The 22,330-nt window shown below is 39.4% G+C and overlaps 1 protein-coding gene and 1 long non-coding RNA gene across 15 annotated transcripts in view; both read left to right on the forward strand.

The window, feature by feature from the left end:
- rbfox3a (RNA binding fox-1 homolog 3a) overlaps nucleotides 1-22,330 on the forward strand; it is a 1,786,123-nt gene that overhangs the window by 246,187 nt on the left and 1,517,606 nt on the right. The gene's annotated exons all lie outside the window — the stretch shown is intronic.
- Nucleotides 451-21,124, forward strand: LOC122562126. Its single transcript, XR_006315229.1, has 4 exons — nucleotides 451-923; nucleotides 15,384-15,479; nucleotides 18,664-18,757; nucleotides 19,308-21,124. It is a non-coding gene; the product is annotated as an uncharacterized LOC122562126 (long non-coding RNA).

Raw genomic sequence — 22,330 nt, forward strand, 5'->3', positions numbered from 1 at the left:
AGTGTAAATTCTAATATTTGTTGCAATCAATCAGATTATCAGACTTTGTTAACCTATTGTTTGTGGGCAGTTGGTAATATTGCCTGGTGCATGCTGTGATTTTTCTTGTCCTCTCTCTCTCCCCTTTGATACAATAGGCTCTGATATTCAGCCGTGGAAAAAGAAAATTAATTTGCCCTCAAGATTGTTCATGGCTTTCCCAAGAATACTTGAAAAGCGGCACATGTGGATGTTTAACACAAAGCAGAACGCGTGAACATGTTAGTGTTGCATTTATGAGTAGCTGTGACTCAAGCTACTGAAATCTGAATACTTGAGCTTTATTAAGAATGTATACTGCACTAATTGAATTTGATTTCATTTCAATTGTTTGATAATTAAACCAAATTATCCTTGTAGTTTTTAATTGCCTAACATTTCATTTTTATTTCCAAGGAGGGGGAGAAGATTTCATAGTTATTTTTAGGATGCTGGCTTTTTGCAGCCTGGTGTGCCCAGTTGCAACTTCAGTGTTCTGCAGCAGTGCCAGATAGCAGAGTGGCAGTGAGGTAATCAGCTGAAAAGCAGAGTTTTCTCTCCTGCTCCCTTTTTTTGTTTTATTCTCCCTCTCCAGGATTGAGACTGTTCATACGTGGACACTTTTGAATGAGCCCTGTGTTTTACAGTCACCCTGAATGTGATGTCAGAGGAGGTGGCAGTGGTAGGTGATTGGTTGATGATTCTGGAGGGAGCAGCTGCCTTCAGCAGGTTGCTTCGGTTGATGATGTATAACAATGGGACAGGCAGGCGCTGAGGAGTGGGAGTGAGACGGGAATACTCATTAGTCACACATTTCCTACAGGGGAACAGGGACTCTTCCGTCAGCCAAGGAAGCGTGCAAAGTAAAGGTCAACTCGGTCACTTGATTGGCAGCACAGTAGCCGGTATGGTGCATTTTATTTTTACAATGAGGGGAATGGCTCTGATTAATCACTTTTTAATAAGGGTTTTTAAAATCCCTTTAAAAGAGATTTTGGGGTTTTAAAAAGCTGAATGTTATTAATATCTTGTTATACACTGGCTACAAGAGATTTCACTTCAACTTTTACTGATATTAGCAGTGTTAATTTGTTACCATGATATTTAGCTGCTACAAGGAGTTTGTGGCTCAGCGAAGCATGTGTTCATGCCAGCACAAGCAGTACTGAAAAAATTGCTTAAGTTAGTGCTGAGGGTTTATTTCACAAAAACGTTTTCTTATACCATACAAATTATGGCATGATTACTGAGGATCTGACTTCAGATAAGGCCTTCAACCTGAGATTAAATATTTGTCAGTTTCCTGCCATTGATCAGACAAAAATTGGTGATTATGGTTTGCAAGCAAGCTTGTTTTAGAATCCACGTTCTGACTTGCATAAGCACTGGAAGGAATTATTCCTTCTATTAACTGATAAACTTCATCATTTTTCTTTTGTTTTACACTATGATTGAAATTCTTGTGAATAGTTAACGTGCAGACACTCATGCATACAATTCTTGCGTGCAGATACATAAAGTTGTCATGGGAAAACACAACATTAAATAGTAACCAATACCAAGCCTGTATTCATCAGTGAAATAGCTGTCTTCTGGCAAGATGCTCTGTGGTAAATCTCCAATTGGCTGCTAGGAACGCTTTGAACAGTGGGCTAAATTAAGTTACTTGCAACTCTTACAGAAGGAAGTACTTTAAATAGAAATTCTTTTCTTCCTTCCCACTTTGCTGCAAGTTGAAAAACATAATGAACGTGATGAAGGTTTGTATTAACATGTTTAAAAATGTTATTTCTCTTCTTCAATCAGAGCTCCTTCCCCTGATTTCCCCAGGCTTTCACAACTATTCACCCAGGCTAAAGACAGTATTCTTCCTCATCTAACAGGGGAAGAACCACTCTGACCTTGTGCCTTTTCCTCTCGGTAGGGAATAGCACGTTTACTGATGGCATGGCTAATATTGGGATCACAATGATTGTTGTCCCTCTCTGGACAGCATCTTGGAACTGCACTACACTGCTCAGTATCAGGAACTTTTAATGAGATTTTGGTCTGGACTTTGACGCCCTGCCAGAGGCAGGAATAGAAGTCAGCAGGCACTAAAGATTCCTGCTTGTTCTTTTTGTCCTTATAATCCTTTTTATCCTCAATCTCATTTTTCTCGGAGATAGATGGTGATTGGCAAAGGCACTCCAGCAGGTAGCCAAAGCTTGACAGCAGGGGATAGTTGAACTGCTTAGAGGCATCCTCCTGGCATCAAAGCAGGGAGAAAGTGCTCCTGACAGACTGAGAGTCCCTCCCTGCCTGGCTGGGTGTGAACTGACTGCAGGCTGTTCTGTATGGAGATTCCCTAATTCCCCTTTCCATACCACACAATGGTATCCTGCTGCAAAGATCACTTCAATGTTAGGTTTGAAAGAGTGGGCACCTCCTATCATAAAGCTCCATCTCTTTCACTTGCCTGCATTGGCAATTGGCACTTCTAGGCCCTCCAGTTCTGAGAGCTTGTCCACTGTCCTTCATTGGATGGCAAACTTGCCCACTAGCAACATCTGTCACATTTCAACACAGTGGAGGCTTCCAATCCCCACATAACCCTGACAGTAGGGTTCAGATGTTAGCAAAGTACATGGAGCCCCTTGCTTTCAGTTGTATAACTAAAATGCTAACAGGGAATACATTTCACTCCCTTTGCTTACAGTGGCACCAGGGTGGCACGGTGACTCTGTGGTTAGCACTGTTGCCTCACAGCACCAGGGTACCAGGTTCGATTCCAGCCTAGGGCAACTGTTTGTGTGGAGTTTGCACATTCTCCCCGTGTCTGCATGGGTTTCCTCCAGGTGCTCCGATCTCCCCCCACAGTCCAAAGATGTGCAGGTCAGGTGAATTGGCCATGCTAAATTTCCCGTAGTGTTAGGTGCATTTGTCAGAGGGAAATGGGATTGGGTGAATTGCTCTTCGGAGGGTCGGTGTGAACTTGTTGGGCCGAAGGACCTGTTTCCACACTGTAGGGAATTTAATCATTAATGAGCTGGTATGAAAACAAACTGCTGGAGAAACTCTCAAGGTCTGGCACTCTCTGTTAATCTTTCCAGTCCATTTTAGCACGCTTGCCTTCATTGCTCAGATCTTTTGAGTGTTGCAGTTGGGACGACATGTTGGTGAGGCCTCTTCTGAAGTACTGTGCACAGTCCTGGTCACCCTGCTATAGGAAAGATATTGTTAAGGTGGAGACAGTTCAGGAAAAATTCACCAGGATGTTGCCAGGTTTGAGATATAAAAATAGATTGGAAAGGCTAGGTCTTTTTCACTGGAGTGTAGGAGGTTGAGATATAACATTATTCCAGTTGATAAAATCATGAGACCATAGTCAAGTGAATGACTAGGTTCTTTTCCCTAGGGTGGGGGAGTTCAAAACTAGGGACATATTTTTAAGGTGAGAGGAGACAAATTTAAAAAGGATAGGAGGGGCAACTTTTCACATCGTGGTCGATGCAGCTGCAATGTTTAAAAGACTTTTTGGATAAGCTCATAAATAGGAAGGGTTTGGAGGGAGATAGGCCAAGTTGCAGGCAGGTGGGACTAGTTCAGTTTGGAACATGGTTAGCGTGGACTGAAGGGTCTGTTCCTATGCTGTATGATTCTATGACCTTTCTTTGAAACTGATCTGTTCATAGTTGACTTAAAATGTTAACTCTCATTTCTCTCTGCACAGATGCTGCCAGACCTGCCTACTTTCTGCAGTAATTTCAATTTTTATTTCAGCTCTCCAGCATCATGACTACTTTTCTTTTGCTAACGAGCTGGTAATGGCCCATAAATGGGATAAATAGATTTATTAGCCTTGTAAGGCTGATGCATCAGTCTGATATTACAAGGGGCCTTCTCTGGATGTTCAATAGTCCTGCTTGTTTCGGGCATTGGGCCACTTACAATTCAGAAATTGGTGTCTTCTAACAAACGCTGAATGGCAATTTAGTGGGAACTGGTTAGAACTTGTGCAGTGCAGGCACTGGAGGGAAGAGCTCCTGCAAAGGTGAAGATTGAATTATTTTTGTGGGCATAACAAACACTGAAGTGGACTTCCAGGCCACAAAATTAATTTGTCCAAATATCTCCGCCTCTGCGGCTTACCCATGCTGAATCTATCCTCCATTCCTTGTTAAATCTGCTGACTGCTTCTTGTGTTGGTACCCTGCAATTGTCTGGTGATGTGTAAGCGGAACTGGGACTTTAAAATCATAGGAATCACTTTGCTGCCAGATAGGCAGCCAACCATTGGCCAAACTGAACACTTCCAGAAGTTGACACCTAATTGTGGACTTAAAGCAATGCAGGATCATATGGCAGAGGATAGTTAGACCATGGTTTCCAGAGTTGATTAAATCCCCTTAAACCATAAATTCTGCTCTAATAACTTCATTCCCTCTATCAGTATTTATATTTCCAGCAATACAGGATTTCAGAAAGGTGGAATTGGTTGAGACCTGTGGAGTTATCAGCAGTACAATGGTTCTGCAGCAGCTCCACTGGCAAAAAATATATAAGCATAGTGTGACAAGCTTACGTGAGGGAGTTTCCATTAAAGATATGACTTCATAATTTATAATGGGACTTGTTGGAGACTTGAAACTAAACTGAGACCACAGGAACTAAAGTTTTATCATCAAGACTTTGTCACATTTTGGATAATTAGGTGAAGTCTTTGTTTCATTTTTGCCAGGTACTTAGATTTTTTTTCATTTTTGCTTCACTTTTGCAATAGTAAAGGAGAACTGCTGAACCTGATTTGTCACTTGTATTCGTGACTTTGGACTAGTTGCATTTGCCTTGGGCATGTAATCCTAATGACAAAATCTGTATCTGAGATATTCCTTTTAACAACCAGGAGACGAGTTACTGCCATAATGGAGAGATGCTGTATAATGGCAGAACTGTTGTGGTACAACATAACCAAGACAAAGAAGACAACTGCATGCTGGAGATGAGAGTAAAGATAAAACAAGAAAGAAGGGACTGCACTAAAATATTAAAATTGTTGGTGGAAATCAAAAATCAAATGTTATGCATTTTATACATTTCAAGTTTCAAACACAGAATATGCATTTTAGTTAAATAACTGCAAAATGCCGATGCTGGAGATCTGAAATATAAACAAAATGCTGGAGAAACTCAGCAGGTCTGGCAGCATCTGTGATGAGAAACAGAATCAACATTTCGAGTTCAAAATGACTTTTTCAGAACTGACAGAGCCTGGGAACTGATAGTATTTATGCTCTTACCAAAAGGGGAGAGGGAGCAAGTGGAACTGGTGATGAGGGTGCCCAGAGCAAAAGGGAGTACTAATGGTAGTACAGGAGAGGTGTAGAGATGCAAGATAAGTGTTAATGGTAGATGTGAGCAGTAGAGAATTAGCTCTCCTGATGTATATAAGGCACTGGAAGTATAGGGGTGTAATCAAATGGTTTTTAGTTATTGTTTTGCTAGTTGACATTTTGGTTTGTTGTGTATTGTCTAAACTTGCAATGGAAAGACTTTTGGATGGGAACTTAATGACAACTTTATAAAGGTTAAATCAAATTTCTTTTGTCATTTGATGCATAATGTAATTATGGACCTTTTTACATATTCTGAATATACTGGAGTATAATTTTTATTATTTTAACCTACTATGGACCATTAAAAGAAAAGCAAACCAATCTAATATATAAAAGCATTGAATGTAAAATGAAAGCTTTCACTGTTGGTTGTCCCTCAATTTGAGAATAATGTTACTCCGTTTCTGCTCTGGGAGTTCATGTGACCGAACAGGCTGATTTTTCAATCCGGGCATTAGTCATCCCATGAAATAATGGGATCCGGAATTCAGGATTTATTTTGTTTCTTTTTTCTTTCCTTCCCTGCTGCCAGTCTGCCTCATAATTAAAACATTGACACCAAACATAATGCAATTTAAAGGACAAGTTGTAATCTATCAGCAACACATCAGATCGTCAGAAAGATTCAATCAATAATCTGTGCCCGACATTCTCTAGAGTTGTTGGAAGGATCATCAAACAAATGCCGAAGTTCTTCCTTAAAGCAGCTCCACAAACATTCAGGAAAACCACCCATTCCTTCAAAATGGACTGGACACTAGCTGTATGCTTTCAAAGTTCCTTTCGATCCATTTTTTTGTCTTGTTTGTCTGTTGTCTTGGGTTATCATTTGTTTCAGGGTAACCAGACAAAAAAAACACTGAAGTAGAAAGTGCTGGAGAAACTTAGTTGGTCTCTACAGATGCTGCCTGACATGCTAAGTTTCTCCAGCATTTTCTGTTTTCACTTCAGATTTCCAGCACATGCAGTTCTTTTTGTTTTTATAATTAAAAATTTAGTTACTTGTGATAAATAACCTCATTTTAGTTTGCTCCGGCTTAAGTCTTAGTGCTTTTGGGAAGCTGCCAATATCCATTCATGATTAAATGGTAAGGGGACCCTGAGTTTCACCATAAACCGATGTGTAATGTCATTGTGATTCACCTTCTGATCAACCTACAGAATTGGAACAATTAGTGGACATCAGTAGAAGAGATCCATTTCCTTTTTCCCTTTGTGCTAGTAGAGGAATGGAGAACTCTGTCATTTTTCTCATTTTGTTAGAGAAATCCAGCAAAGTAATCTTTTTAGAAGCAGCCAAACCCTGTTCTTGTGTGCTGAGATTTCAATGTGCTTGAAGTACAAACAGCAATGCCAAATAACACTGAATAAAGGGGATAAGATAGCTTTGAGATACCCTGATGCTATACCGAATAAAATCAGTGTCTGGTGTGGATCTGTCTGGCACAGAATGCTCCATCACTAATTATTTTTTCCTTCTTCTGACTTCTTTTGTTAATATGCAGTGAAATGGGTACTGGCTCCTTTTCCACATCTCTCCCAGATGATCAGCATTCAGCTGTGTTGTAGCAGCAAGCAATTGGAATGCAGAGGCCAGCATAACGATGTTAACACTATTCTTGTCCGTCTTCCACTGGCCTTCTTGCAGAAGAGATCCGTGGATGGCAATCAAGAGGAGGCATACCAGTCTACTTTGCACCTTTTTTCTAATCCACGAGTCAATTGTAGAGCCATCTATTGCTATCCTAGCCAGGAGCGCCTGTCTTTGATAGACTCAAGGCTGAATCTGGTTGCTTCAGTGCTGATAATCCTTGATGGCCAAATTTATTGATCTTTGTTTTCTATAGCTTGGATGTTCTCTTGATTAAATGAGCTACTGGGGTTGCACGGTGGCTCAGTGGTTAGCACTGCTGCCTCAGTGTCAAGGATCCAGGTTTGATTCCAGCCTCGGGCGACTGACTGTGTGGAGTTTGCACATTCTCCCCGTGTCTGTGTGGGTTTCCTTCATGGTGCTGCAGTTTCCTCCCATTATCCAAAGATGTGCAGGTTAGGTGAATTGGCCATGCTAAATTGCCCAGTGTTCAGGGATATGTAGGTTAGATAGGTTAGGGGAATGGGTCTGTGTGGGTTACTCTTCAGAGGGTTGGTGTGGACTTGTTAGCTCGAAGTGTCTGTTTCCACACTATAGGGATTCTATTCTATACTGGAAAGAGCATTTCAGTGAAATGGTTTATCTCAACTGGACGGCTTTGACTAAGCATTAGAGAACTTTTCAAGGAAAATGGCTCAATGAGTATCCAGTGACTCCTGGAAGATTAATGTATTGATATTTAAAGACATATCCTGCTCAACGGTAATGCTTTCATAGTTCAACATCTTGCTGATATTCACTATCTAGATGCACCTGTCAAATATGACTGCCTGATGAAGGTGCTGAGGGTTGTCTGCATCTGTGAAACTGTGCTGTAGCATCAGTCAATGCATTCAGGAGAGGAAGAGAAGATAAATTGGAGCTGAGATAGAAAATCATTACCACTGATTAACATAAAGGCCATAACATGTCAAGTTAAACATTTGAAAGTACACTTAATTTACAAACTTGAATTTACATGTTTAAATAATTCAACTTTTGACCCAATTTAGAATTCTGCTTTTGGGAAACATCCATCAAGAAAATGGAATGTTTTTATTTTATCTAGCTGCCTGACTTTCCATCTAATTTAGAATGTTTTTTCCTCATGATTATTACATGCTTTGCACCTCAGAATGTCTTAATCACTTTTTTGACTGTCATTTAAGGCATATTTACTTGGTCTGTTTCCTTAAGAGGCTATGAGATGACCTGATTTATTTTTTAGTACACTATATAGTCAAACATATAAAATCAACCGTTAGGTCGATTTCACTTGTACTAAAGTACTATCATAACCTTTTTTTTTCTCTATTTGCTGCATGGTTCATTTGAAGAATCCACTTCAAATATGCATTTGTTTGTGGTCAGTTGAGACCAGAAGACTGTGAGGCTGGAACTTACTCCCAGGCTAAGCTCTGACAGCACGGCAGACAGTGCAATTATTACAGTCTGGAAAGAATGAACAGGTTACATCACTTTGTCTTGAAAGAAGGCTGAGGAATGGCTGGCTAGGTTCCTCAATTAGGCAAGCTTTTGATGGACAGAATGCTGGACTGTCCCCACCCTGGGGTTAAAAAAATAAAACCCAGAATTATTTCTGGGTTCTGAATCACCCCCAGGGGTGAAACAGTCGTTGGGATTTTCGTGTGCATAATTAACATAGATTCTCTGTCTAACTAATGGAAGCAGAGTGTTCTTGAATGTGGAAGGCCTTCCAAACTTGAAAGGAGCAATGGGTGGTAATGGAAGCTGAAAGAGAGGGTATTTCAACATGGAAGCACTCTCCCTCTCAAATGTTTTCATCTTCAATGAATTATTTAGAAGTGGGACAAAACAGTGTGAGAACTCCTCTCGAGAGCAGCCTGTGGTTGTTCTTGTCACAGGAATATTCCTCTCAGGCCTACTCACGTGCTGGTGCTGCTAAGTGCCCATTTCTAGGCACCTAAACTGATCCCTGCCAGTATAAGAATGTGGAAGCTGACTGGAAAATGCCATTCTGTCTTCCGGTCTTACCTTCAGTTTGGCACAAAAATGAGCCCACTCAAGTCAAGTTAGATGTCCTATCTGTCACAACTCTGTCACTGCAAAGCTAGTCTGGAAGCAGAATGGAGCCCAGGAACTGGCACAGTGGCTAGAAGAGTCAATTTTCCACACTACATGCCTTCAATTCCCATCTTGGTGACAGTCAAAAAAATCATATCCAGATATTGTTTCCACTTTTGGGAAAAGAGCAAAGCTACAGGCTACAGATGATTTATCATAATGAATTCAAATATATATTTCAGAAGAAACTTTTTTTAGCCAAGATGTTGGCATAATATGGAATTCTCAGGAGTAGTTGATGAGTTGTACAGATAACCATATAAGGGAGAAGGAAATTGGTGCTCTTAACTGAGCCATGTATAAATTGGCATAGGGCAAATCAGATTAGAATACATGGTTGAAAGACGTTTGTTTGTTTGTGGGAGACATGGCTTCTGGTTTGTGGGGCACTGGCTCCAAGACTGGAGAAAGTGAGATTTGTGCCATTGGTATTTGCCAACACCTTAACAATGCAGGAGCCACTGCCTTGCAAGCTGTATAACTAGGGGGAAAAAAGACTTTTTTAAAATAAAAGTGCAAGTACAAATAAATTAGGATTATCTGGTAGCCTTGAAAGAATCATGGCTCCAGAATGGCCAGGATTGATACCTGGATCTTGAAGGCTACCAGACATTTAGGAAGGGTAAGAAGCTAGGAAAGGTGGGAGGCATCGCTTTGTTAGTTAATAATGATATTAGTGCAATAGAAATAATGAACTAAGTTCAGGATCAAGGATGCAGAAACCATTTGTGTAGAAATGATAAAAGCAAGAAGTTACCAATGGGAGTGATGTACAGACCCCTTGGGTAGTAACCTCATAACAGGATGGACATAAATGAAGAAATAACTTGTGCCTTTCAGAAGGTCATGACAATAATCATGAGAGATTATAATCCACATATAGACTAGAACAGCCAAAATGTAAAAGGTAGCCTTGATGAGAAGTTCATAGACACAGTTTTCAAGAGATAGTTTCTTAGCACAGAAAATTCTGAAATGGGCTAGAGAGCAAGACATACTGGACCAGGTGTTGGACAAGATTAGATCTCATAGTGAAGCTACCTACAAGGTAGCAGTGACCATTTCATGTTTGAATTTTATATGCAGTTTAAGGGGACTAAGTGCCAGACTGAGATTTTCATTAAACAAACTGAGCATTGGTCCTCTAGAAGGTACATTGAACATATATTTTGCATCAGTCTTGGCTACGGATGACATAAGTAATGTCCCAGGAGCATTGATTAAATCAGGAAATGGAGTGGAGGTAAGAACTCAAATTTATACTCACCAGAGAAATTGAACTAAATGAATTGTTTTAACTTTGTGTTGATAATAGCCTGGGCACTGATGGATTTTCTTCTAAAGGTATTAAAAGAAACAGCTAGTAGGATAGTTGATGCATTGGTTTCAATTTTCCAAAACTCTAGATTCAGAGAAGGTGCCATTGATTGATTGGAATGCAGCAAATGTAATTCCGTTCTTCAAATAGGGAGTTGCCAAAATCAGGAGACTACAGTCAATTTGTTTAAGCTGTGTCATAAGAAAAATGTTAAAGTTAATAATCAAAATTATAAAAGTGCTCTTGGACAATTTCATGGTAATCAAACAGAATTAACATGATTTTATGATACATAGGAGATATTTTGAGGAAGTAATATGTGCTATGGAGAAAAAGGGACTTGTGGATGTAATGTATTTAGATTTCAAGAGGCATTAGATATAGTACCATATCAAAAGATAATGCAGAAAGAAACACCTCATGGTTTACAAGGTAGCATGTTGACATGAAAGGACAATTGGCTGGCTAACAGGGAGCAGAGGCAAGGCATAAATGGATTTTGTTTTTACATTGGCAAGACCTAATGTGGGCTAGGACTTTAACAGTTTCCAATTTATATAAGTGTAGAAACAGAAGGTACAGTTGCCAATATTGGTGATGACACAAAGATGGATAGGAAAGTACGTTGATAAGACAAATGTTGGCTACAAAAAAGATATAGATTGGTTAAGTTAGGCCAAGATTTGGAAAATAAACTATAAGTGTGTTTTTTTTTCTCAAAAATAAAGCATATTATCTAAAGATTGAGAGGTTGCAAAGCTTTGAGATGCAGAGGAATTTAGACGTCCCAGTGCATGAATTATAAAGATTAATCTGCAAGGACAGCTAATGAATGTTATTTCAAGGTCGAATCAGATACAAAAGTAGGGAGGATATACTTTAGTTGTGTTGGACATTTCTGAGACCACATCTGGAGTATTGTGCACAGTATTGGTTTCCTCCTATTTAAAGGAAGGGTATGCATGCATTTGAAGCTGTTCAGTGAAGTTCTCCAAAATAGGGGTGTTGTCATTATAAGGTAAGATTGGACAGGCTAGGCTTGTATCTGCTTGATTTCGCAGAGTAAAAGGAGACTTTACTAAAAGCTAAAATCCACAGAGGACTTTGTGAGGAATTGTGGAGTGGATTCTTTTGGAAGAACAGGAACTAGGTGTTGCTGATTGAAATATAAGGGGACACTCATTTAAAGCAGAGAAGGTGATTTTTGTGAGTCTTTGGAACTCACTTCCTGAAACAAAAAAAGCAGAGTTTTTGAACATCCTTTTTTTAATTAAGGGAGAGGTGATTACATTATTGGTAAGCAAGGGGGATGAAAGGTTATCAGGGATGGGGAGGAATATGGGTTTAATGAGATTATTAGATGGCAGAGCAGTCTTGAGTTCAATGCCCTATTCCTGCCCCTAGTGTACATAAAGTGAGCAAAGATGGGTGGAGCAGGATGCTGGTATGGACTGGTTGGGCAAAATGGAAGATAGTGTGTATACTCTATGTAATTCAATGTAGGACTATTTGTTAGTTCAATAAAGTGGGAATGTGAAAGAGAGTAGTGCAGCCTTCAGGGGCCCATTATGGGAACTGACTAAATTCCTGCGTTGGAATCTAATAATGAAAATGTTCCAATTGAGGTGAGCTGATCATAGTTGGAACTCTGTTGCTTTGACAACGTTGTATTTCAAACAGAAAATAACTTTGGTTTGATGCCAAAAATGTAACATCAATTCTTATTTTAGTTTATTTACAAACTGGTTTTCTTGACAAGCTACCATGGGAGTTAGTTTGTTTAGAGAAATTGAAGTTGTTTTATTTCAAATTCTTGACATTTATGTTTATTTTTATATATGTCTTCCATATTCTGCTTCTACATTTTGTGTGCTATACAAATAAAGCTGCACATCAAACAGTTCAGTCATGTATTAGCACATGATTTTACTGCTTACCTTTGAACTGACTTCTTAGGGTGAACCTTTTTATGAGACTATCAATGACAATTAATGCAAAAATATTGCCACTCTATGCTTTGAATGTAAATTAATCCCAGGCATGTAGCTAATCTGTTAGGACAATAGCTTTGCCTTGATGAATGGTGAGAACTTAAATGAAACAGCAAGGACATCTGTCCACTTCAGGATTTAAAAACTGTCTGGCAGTGCTCAGTACTGCTAGTGTGAATAAGGCAAATCGCTCAGGAACCTAAACTCATCTAATCACAGCAATTCTAAGAGGTCAGTTTGTACAGGTAATATTAATACTTCAGAAACAGAGTTTTCGATCCTTTGACTTTGATAATGAAGGGTGTATATTCCTAAGGGCTCAACGCAGGAATGAACTAGTTCGGATTCTTTCTGGATGGTTCAAATGTGCATATTTAAGTTCTAATTTAAAACTGTGTTGTGATTGTAACCAGACTTGAAACCAGTAAAGAATCTGCACAAGACATGTTAACTAATGGTCCTGTTTTGACTATTAGACAGATGTAAAGCATGCTTGGTTTACATTTGTAACCGCTTGTTGGTTGGTATAACATCATGGTACACTGAATCCTCTTTTAAAGTTTCCATAGATTTTATTCCCAATACCTGATAGCTCTATTGGTTTAATGGTTTGTGGAACTTTTTGTTTCATTAACATCACAGAAAAGTTGTTGTGATTGTTGAAGCTATTCCACTCTTTCAATTTGATGCAAAGCAGTTTTTTTTTATGCAAGATGGAAGTGACAGTCTAGCTTTGCTGTCAGACACTCCCATCCAATAGCTGGGTGCAATAGCATCAAAGTGATGTGAGACCTTTCCATTATAAAATCATATCTCACAATATTTAACTTCAACTTCTGTGGACATTTGCGATGCCAGAAGTAACCATCTATTAGATCACATTTGAAAGTAAAATATTGCAAGGAATGTTCTCTTTTTTTAAAATGAATCAATATTTTGTATTTGTTTGGCTTTCTTTCTCATTTTTGGTGCAGTTTTGGCTGAATTTTGATTCCAAGGCAGAAGAAGGTTGGCTGGTCAGCCATTTTCACTGACCAGCCAACATGTCAGTCTGTGAGCCTCTGATTTATTTTCAAGAAGCTGGCTGCTGGGGATGGTGGTTGATACCAGAGGGGGGTGTAGTCAATGGAAGTGCAAAGTGGAAGCACTATTCATGTACCATATGGATTTTCCAAATTTTGAATTGACACCACTGCTCCCCACCTCCACCCCCTTCCCTAATCATGTGGAGTCCAAGGTGGGGAGGGATGGGATGGGTATGCCTGATGATCAAGGTCACTTCTGCAAAACAGCTTGTTATGTTTACGCAGGATTCAAAGTGACTTCTAGTTGTCATTCTGTCTTTAGCTGGCATCTATTGCCACAGTATAGTTTGAGCCATTTTGGTCTGCATTTCTTTCTTGAGGCATCCTTGCAGTCCTCTAATTACAGTGGCAGTACCTTCCTCATCCACTGGGGCTCCCAGACATCATTGACCCCTCACCCCACCCTCCAGTTGCACACCTAATTGAACAGGGCTCCTGGAAGTGGCCTCATAATTGGCCCTGCCTCAAATCTCCTCTCGGTAGCTGCAGTGGCTATCCTGGGATCAAAATTCAGCCTTGTGTCAGAATTCAAGTCAAATTCATCCCCTTCACTCAGCAGTTTATTCTGTATTTCTCTTCCTTAATCCCTACACCATTCACATTTTTTGGTCTGACAAATAGCTGAACATGGAGCTTCTTTGTTTGACATTACTGAAAAGTGGGCAGTTCTGTTATACTGTGTAATTACCTGCTGCACATCATGCTTTATTTCCACTGTGGTGTAGCTGAGTAGATCTTATTTGCATTATGATTACTGTACTTGCCCAATGGCATTGTCAGAGTAATCAAAGTTAAAGGAACTCTTTGCTATCTTGGGATTTATAAATAACTCCTGATTTTACTTGAAAGCTTTTAGCTTTAGCTGCTTACATAAATTGATAATGTGTGATGTTATTGGAATAAACTGCATCAATTTAAACTCCTGTTTCTTTTTAAACACTGGGTACAGTTGTCCATTTGCAGTTTTTCTTTGTCTGAGAAGACATTGTATTTGGAGAAAGTGAGGACTGCAGATGCTGGAGATCAGAGCTGAAAAATGTGTTGCTGGAAAAGCGCAGCAGGTCAGGCAGCATCCAAGGAGCAGGAGAATCTGACGTTTCGGGCATAAGCCCTTCTTCAGGACATTGTATTTGAATGGTAAAGGGGATGCAAACTGCTAATATGGGATTAAGGTATTAGTTAATTTGAAGAAAGGCTGCTTCTCCTGTATTGAAATGTAAGCAAAGATAAATATTAAAGTACCATTCCAATATGAAAGCAAGAAAGTAATATGAACACTATTCTTTTTTAATTAAAAAGTAAACCGATGTTATGAAGTTAACCATTCAGGCACCAATTTCAAAAGACATAAATGTAAATCTTCCTGGCAATTATCCACCAGTGTTTACAATCTTATGAAGCAGGGTCCACATCATTTTAGGAAGGGTAGGTGAAGAAAGCAACACTGTTTCAACCGTGATTATCTTGTATATTTGAACACATACATGTTTTTCCAAGTGTGATACTTTGTCAAAAAAAATGTTTCTTTTCTATCGAGGAATGTATCTTTGAAAACTTCCACTTTAAATACGTTAAGGCCTTTGTGCCCTTGCATGAATATCTTTTAGTCAAGCTCTTTAATAATACTTTGGTTGTTTTTCAAAAGAATTTAACAATACTTTTAATGTTATTTAATGACAACATCGCGATCCTTCGTACTTCCGAAAATACAGCTCAGTATATGTAAGGTTCTAATTTCAAAATTGTGTGCTAATAGCAGAGTCTTTTAATTTATCATGCTGTCAAAAGAATGAAAAGCTGCTCCATCTTAATTATGTTACTTTCACAACATTTTTAATCATGTGTAATGTTCCTTTGCAGATGGTTATAGGCAAAAACCTGTGCATACTTGAATTTAAAATGTAGTCCTGTTTCCAATCAATCCCTGGTCAGTATTCTTGAGATTGCAGAATGCAGGTAAATGTTTAAATTTAGATTCCTTTTTAACTGTGCTGATTGTTCTCATGTCATGTGAGCAATCTGCTGTTGTTGTGGGTATGATTCCCATGAGTGGGAAGGCTGAAAGGCATAGTATGCTATCTGCATCTGGTTGTACAATGCTCGAACAACTGCAAACATGTGTCTGGGCCATTGGTATATACCCTCTGACTAGCTCTCTTTATTTGCTCTGAATTCTTTTTCTGTTTCAGTTGAATGTGTCTTGTGATGCACAAAAGGTGAAAAACTGGATTAGCCCAGCACCACCTTGACTTCTGTCCCTGCACCCCTACTAATCAAACCTCCCTAAAGGACTGACCATGCACATGTAATCATTGAGATGTCCAGACTCTTCGGTCCAACTCCTCCATGCTGACCAGATATTCCATATTAATGTATTTCCGTTCTTGAAGAAATGACTCTAAATTTCGGATGCTCAACTTTGCAGGCAAACTTATTTGAAAAGATAGATTTATTTCTTTGCACAGCCACATGCCAAAAGGTGTCTGTGTCCTGCAAGCATGTATTTCCAGTGACTTCTCTAATTGGGTCACCTGGTTGGTGAAAAAGTGTACAGTCAGAATTGGGTTTGTGGTCAGGCAGTAGCTGGAGTCTGCAGGTGACACATTTACACACTTTTTTTTTAAAAGGAAATTAGATAACCATGTGAAGGTGAAAGAAGTTTTTAAAATGTGCTGAAGGTATTGAGTGAAGAGGGATTGGAGGAGGCTCACATGCCTCGGGCATATTGTTAAGATTTCCTGGGCCAAATGGCCTGTTTCTGTGCTGTAAAATGTATAAATCAATGCACTTGCACCACACCGCATGACAACATCACTTACCCTGGCTTCAGTGACAAGAGTACACAACCCTGCTGAATTTGGTTTTGTGAAATATCTTTCATTACTTGATCTATTATCAAGAAAGAATAAAAACTAATAGCATGTTCTGTCTTCTCCAAATTGCAAATAATATAAGTGAGCTAAATTGCTTGCCACCACTCCAATTCTTAGTTCAGTTTTGGCTTGATAGCCTTCAAAGCGTTAATCACTAGCTGTTAAATTTGACAATGGCACAATCTGGGTTAATATTTTGATAGGAGTAGTTTTTGATCTAAAATCAGTCAAGTAAGGAATTGCCAAAAGTGAGGGGATGGGAATATTCATTTGATAAAGATTTGCTTTTCACTGGATGCATGTAGCCTGTTCAGTTTCTTCCCTGCATACATTTTTTTTTTTGAAGACCATTAAATACAAAATAGTTTATCACAAGGGTACTTCGGGACACACAAGCATTTGAGGCTAACACCTGTATTTTGGGGGTTCTATCAACATCATGACGATGCCAATTTTCGTAGTTCAGTGAGTCTGCTGACACAGAACGTAGAACATTACAGTGCAGTACGGGCCCTTCGGCCCGCGATGTTGCGCCGACCTGTCATACCATTCTGAAGCCCATCTAACCTACACTATTCCATGTACGTCCATATACTTGTCCAATGACGACTTAAATGTATTAAAGTTGGCAAATCTACTACCATTGCAGGCAAAGCATTCCATACCCTTACTACTCTGAGTAAAGAAACTACCTCTGACATCTGTCCCATATCTATCACCCCTCAATTTAAAGCTATGCCCCCTCATGCTCGCCATTACCATACTTGGAAAAAGGCTCTCCCTGTCCATCCTATCTAACCCTCTGATTATCTTGTATGTCTCTATTAAGCCACCTCTCAACCTTCTTGTCTCTAACGAAAACAGCCTCCAGTCCCTCAGCCTTTCCTCGTAAGATGTCCCCTCCATACCAGGCAACATCCTAGTAAGTCTCCTCTGCACCCTTTCCAAAGCTTCCACATCCTCCTTATAATGCGGTGACCAGAACTGTACACCATACTCCAAGTGGGGCCGCACCAGAGTTTTGTACAGCTGTAGCATAACCTCATGGTTCTGGAATTTGATCCCTCTATTAATAAAAGCTAAAACACTGTATGCCTTCTTGCCAACCCTGTCAACCTGGGTGGCAACTTTCAAGGATCTGTGTACCTGGACACCGAGAGCTCTGTGCTCATCTACACTATCAAGAATCTTACCATTAACCCAATACTTTGCATTCTGGTTACTCCGACCAAAGTGAATCACCTCACACTTGTCCGCATTGAACTCCATTTGCCACCTCTCAGCCCTGCAGCTTATCTAGGTCTCTCCATAACCTACAACATCCTTCATCACTATCCACAACTGTGTGTATGCTCCTAATTTATCTAACTTAATACTGAGAGAATCTTGTTGAGTGAAGAAGAATTTTTCAGCCTAAAGGGGCAGGATTGCATCAGGTTGGCCTAGAACTAAGCACTGTGGCAGTGGCATACTGCATCCAGTGCTCTACCCACACCCATCCAATCGCTCAAATTATACTAGCTGCAGGATATGTGACAAGCAGCTGGCTCAACCATGGGTCAGTTGAAGTTCTTGTAGGCAATTGAAAGTTACCTTGTTTGTAAAAGTTTACCTGCAGCAGGGAAGACCCAGCGCATGATGTCCAACTTGCTGAATAAAAGAGTAGATTTCCGATAGATCAATAGAAAGAAAATGAGCAATTGAGCACCTGAGCAATTAGAGAATGTGAATGACAGTAGCTCACATTTTGTTTTTCCAAGCCAGTGATTATATCTTATATTCACATTCAAAAATGCACTTTTTGAACAGTTTCTCATCCACAGAAATTTATGCATTGAGTTAACCATTGCATTATGGAACAGGGATCAGTGGAGCTCTTGACATCAATCTCTTACACATCGCCAGTATGAATCATGACATTTTCAGTACAGAAGGGAGGCTATTTGACCCATTGTATCTGTACCAACTCCCAAAAGAGCTACCCGCCTAATCCTACTCTCCAACCCGATCTCCATAGTACTTAAACTTCAGCACTTTTTCGATTTATATATCTAGCTCTCTACTGAAACCTCCTATGGAATCCACCCATCACTGTTCTCCCAGGCAGCACATTCCGAACCCTATCAACACTCTGTGTCACTTTAATACACAAAAATAAAGAGCTGACTGAATGGGAGGACACAAAGCTGGGGCAACAGCAGCTGTCATAGTTTTTCTGTTGATAACCCAATGACCTCCTGGTGACTGGCTTCTGTCTCCATCATTAGTTCAACAGCTCTTTCATCCAAAAAATGCCACCAGGAATAATGACCATTGTTGGTTCTACAGGAAGCCAGATGCAGCAAACATGGAGGAAGCCAGGTAAATGGGCTGTCTTGCCAGGGCCAGTCAGACATTCCCCAGCAGGTTGGGGGAGAGTATCCATATCTGAGAGTATCACAGAGGGCGGTGTTACTCAGCAGGGGCATCTCTCCAGGTGCCCAGTCAGGAGACCACCAGCTTTACCAGGTGGTAGCTGGACATGACTGACTTTAGTCAATTACTGTTTGGGGAGATCATTATCTAAACTCCCTGTCCTTGAATGAATGGCAGCAAGTGTGGAAGGCAACAGACACTTTAACCATGCTGCCTAACCAACTTCCACTACCCCATACCACTTTCCCCATCTTCATTCCTGATCCCTGCCCAGTCCTTTGGGCTAAATTAAATTCTACCCACAATATGTATTTTGAGAGAGAATGAGGAACCATCATTGCCAAAACCAATTTAATTAGAGCAAGAAAACCAACTTGTTTCTGTTCCAAAGCAAAATTCAGTTAAATATGCATTGAAATGATACTCCCCCATGAGAATAAAAGCCAAACCTAAAAATAAGGAATCTGATGTGTTATTCTGTCAATCCATCCCATAGACTCCAAGGACATCTTTACAGGAGTTCCTCAGGGGAGTGTCCAAGGTTCAATTAACTTCAACTGCTTCATCAATGATAGCCCCTCCATTGTAATGTCAGAAGTGGAGAATTTTGCTGATTGTACAACTATGTTTAGCACCATTTGTGACTCCTCATATACTGAAGCAATCTGTGTCCCAATGCAGCAAGACCTGGACAATGTACAAGCTTAAGCAAATGATTACCAAGTAACATTTGCGTCACACAAGTGTCAGGTAATGACCATCTCCATCAAGAGAGAATCTAATCTATCATTACTTGCTGTTCATTGGTATTACCATAGCTGGAATCCTCATATCAACCTCCTGGGCATTAGCATTGATTTAAAACTGAACTGAACTAGTGAATTATAAATCATGGCTACAGGGGCAGGTCAGAGGCTGGAATATCTATGTCAGGTAACTCACATCCTGTTTCCCCAAAACCAGTCCACTATCTGCAAATCACAAGTCGAGAGAATGGTGGAATATTCTCTATTTACCTAATGAGTGTAGCTCCAAACACACTTTTTTTTTAAAAAAAAGACTTGACACCATATGGTACAAAACAGTTACCCAGTCTACTGCCTTGAACATTCATTCTCTTTGGGCAATGCACACTGGCAGCAGTGTCTATGATCCACAAGATGCAGTGTAGCAACTCGCCATGTTCCTTTGATTGCACCTTTATAAGCCTCTAAGCCTAGAAGGACAAGGGAAGCAGATGCCTGTGAATAGTAACACCTATAAATCCTTCTTCAAGCCAAGTACCATACTGATTTATAAAAAATATTGCCATTCTTTTGCTGTCTGTGACTCAAGAATTATGAAACACCAAGAATTGCCTCCCTAACAGCACTGGATGTACCAACAACACATGGACTGGAGCACTTCAAGATGGCAGCTCACCATCTCCTTAAGGGCAATGTGAGATGGGTTACTTATGTTGTCCTACTCGGAGATACCCATATCTAATTTTGTTTTTAAAGGGAAGGATTTCTTGTGAAAACTGATCCTCATAAATTGTTTTCTTGTTATGACATAAAGATCCAGTTTTTTTTTTTGACTTCTCAATATGCAACCCAAACTAATTGACTTTAAAATTAACTGGGCAATGTCCTAACATTGGATTCAGTTGAACTGAGATTGATTTACATACTACTTGTTTATCTTGAACTTGGAAATAGTTTGGTACAGAACCTATTTATTTTAATTATTTTTTAAATTTACAAGCTTGTGATTTTGAGCTAATTAATCAGAAATATGTAATTTTATACTTGTTAAATATTCATAGTGAATAATGAAATTAAACTGACCCATTTTAGATGATCAATGAACAGATTAGTATTTTTTAAAGATAAAGATGAGACCTTAATCTGCTGATGATATGTATGCATTGTGTATGAACTGTAAAGCTTAATGCAAAAGAAGGGCACTTGCAGTTATAACGGAACAAGTCTTTATGGAAATAAATTGCAGGCACAGATGTTTTTGGTTTCTAAAAACAACACTAAAATCAGGTCCATAAAAGAAATGATTCACTCAGCCAGAAGATACATTTGTGATCAGTTCAGTGTCTAACTTGGATAGAAAAGGATGCCAACTGAGCTAAGTAGAGAAAATGCTTGAAACACTCAGCAGGTCAGGCAGCATCTATCCAAAGGGAAATGGTTGATGTTTCAGGTTATCTCACATTTGTTAACATTTGCAGTATTTTAGATTTTTGCTAATTGAGCAATATTAATTTGAACCTTACTTTGGAGATGTATACATTTTGTAGTATTCAAATTAATAAATGTATCCAGCCATGAATATACTTTCATCTGTCATGATGTTTTTGCCTGTAAATAGGTATATTGTGACAATACAATGGCTTTAAAAGTTGTATTTTCTCCCTTTTTTTTTTAATGAAGAGAGTTTGAGATAGAAGTGCCAATCAAGCTATTTCAAGCCCAGAAAGTAAAAGCTTGTGAGGACTTAGGAGTTTTTTTTAGAGCTGGATGCTAAGCAGCATGAAGGATCAAGTTTCTGCAAAACCAGGAGTTTAGTTCAACTCTCAGTAGCTGTTATAGTTTGGAAGCTGCCATACATCTCGTGTTCTCTCTCGCTCACACACACACACACCCATGTAAGACATGATGTTTAACAACAAGGAGAAGTTGAGGTCTAGGCTATCTACCTAATATATTTTGAGGGGGTCTTGGTCTGATCCATCACAATTTGACACATGGTTCTTAAATAGTGCTTGTGCACATTCCACAAAACTTATTGAAGGAATTGGATGGAAAAATCTTAAGTCAAAAGATGAGGAAATTGGGGTCTAAAAGCGAATAAGCAGAGTATAAAAAGAGAAATACTAATAACCTGAGAGCAGAATACATTGGAGGAAGTACCATCAAACCAGTTTAAAAATTAATGAAGATATTAAACTGATTATCATTGTGTAGAATATCAACAACGAAAAGAGTGAAGAGTCAGTGTAAGTAATACACCAACAAGGTGTATGGGCAGGATGAAGAAAATTACCCAAGTCTGAGTTTTGTACACAAATAAAAGTAGAGTATGATATAAGTGATGAGTTAGATGTACAACTTGAAGACTACATGACAGCACTTAATACAAAGACCTGACTACAAGCTGTGCACAATTTGAAAAACAAATGTACCACAAGATATTCTGAAAAAGCTAAGCAATTGAGAAAGGAAAAAATGTATTGATAGGAGTTACAACTACAGCAGTGTAAAGAATCAGATTCTAGTCATTACAAGTCAGCAGGAGGAAAAGGTGTCTGGATAAAAGTAAGGAAAAGAAAATGATGCATATTTCTGGAGGGATTTGTGTATAATACCCTGACTGTTGGGGTGAGGGGATGTATAAAAACATCAGGAAGTATGTTGCAGGAGCAATGAGATATAATCAGATGTTCAATTTATCCCAGGAGCAGGAGAGTCTATGTTTCGAGCATAAGCTTATCATCAGGAATGTGGGGGGAGGCTCAAGGAGGCT

Source organism: Chiloscyllium plagiosum, chromosome 24 (genome assembly GCF_004010195.1).
Source record: "Chiloscyllium plagiosum isolate BGI_BamShark_2017 chromosome 24, ASM401019v2, whole genome shotgun sequence".
NCBI lineage: Eukaryota > Metazoa > Chordata > Chondrichthyes > Orectolobiformes > Hemiscylliidae > Chiloscyllium > Chiloscyllium plagiosum.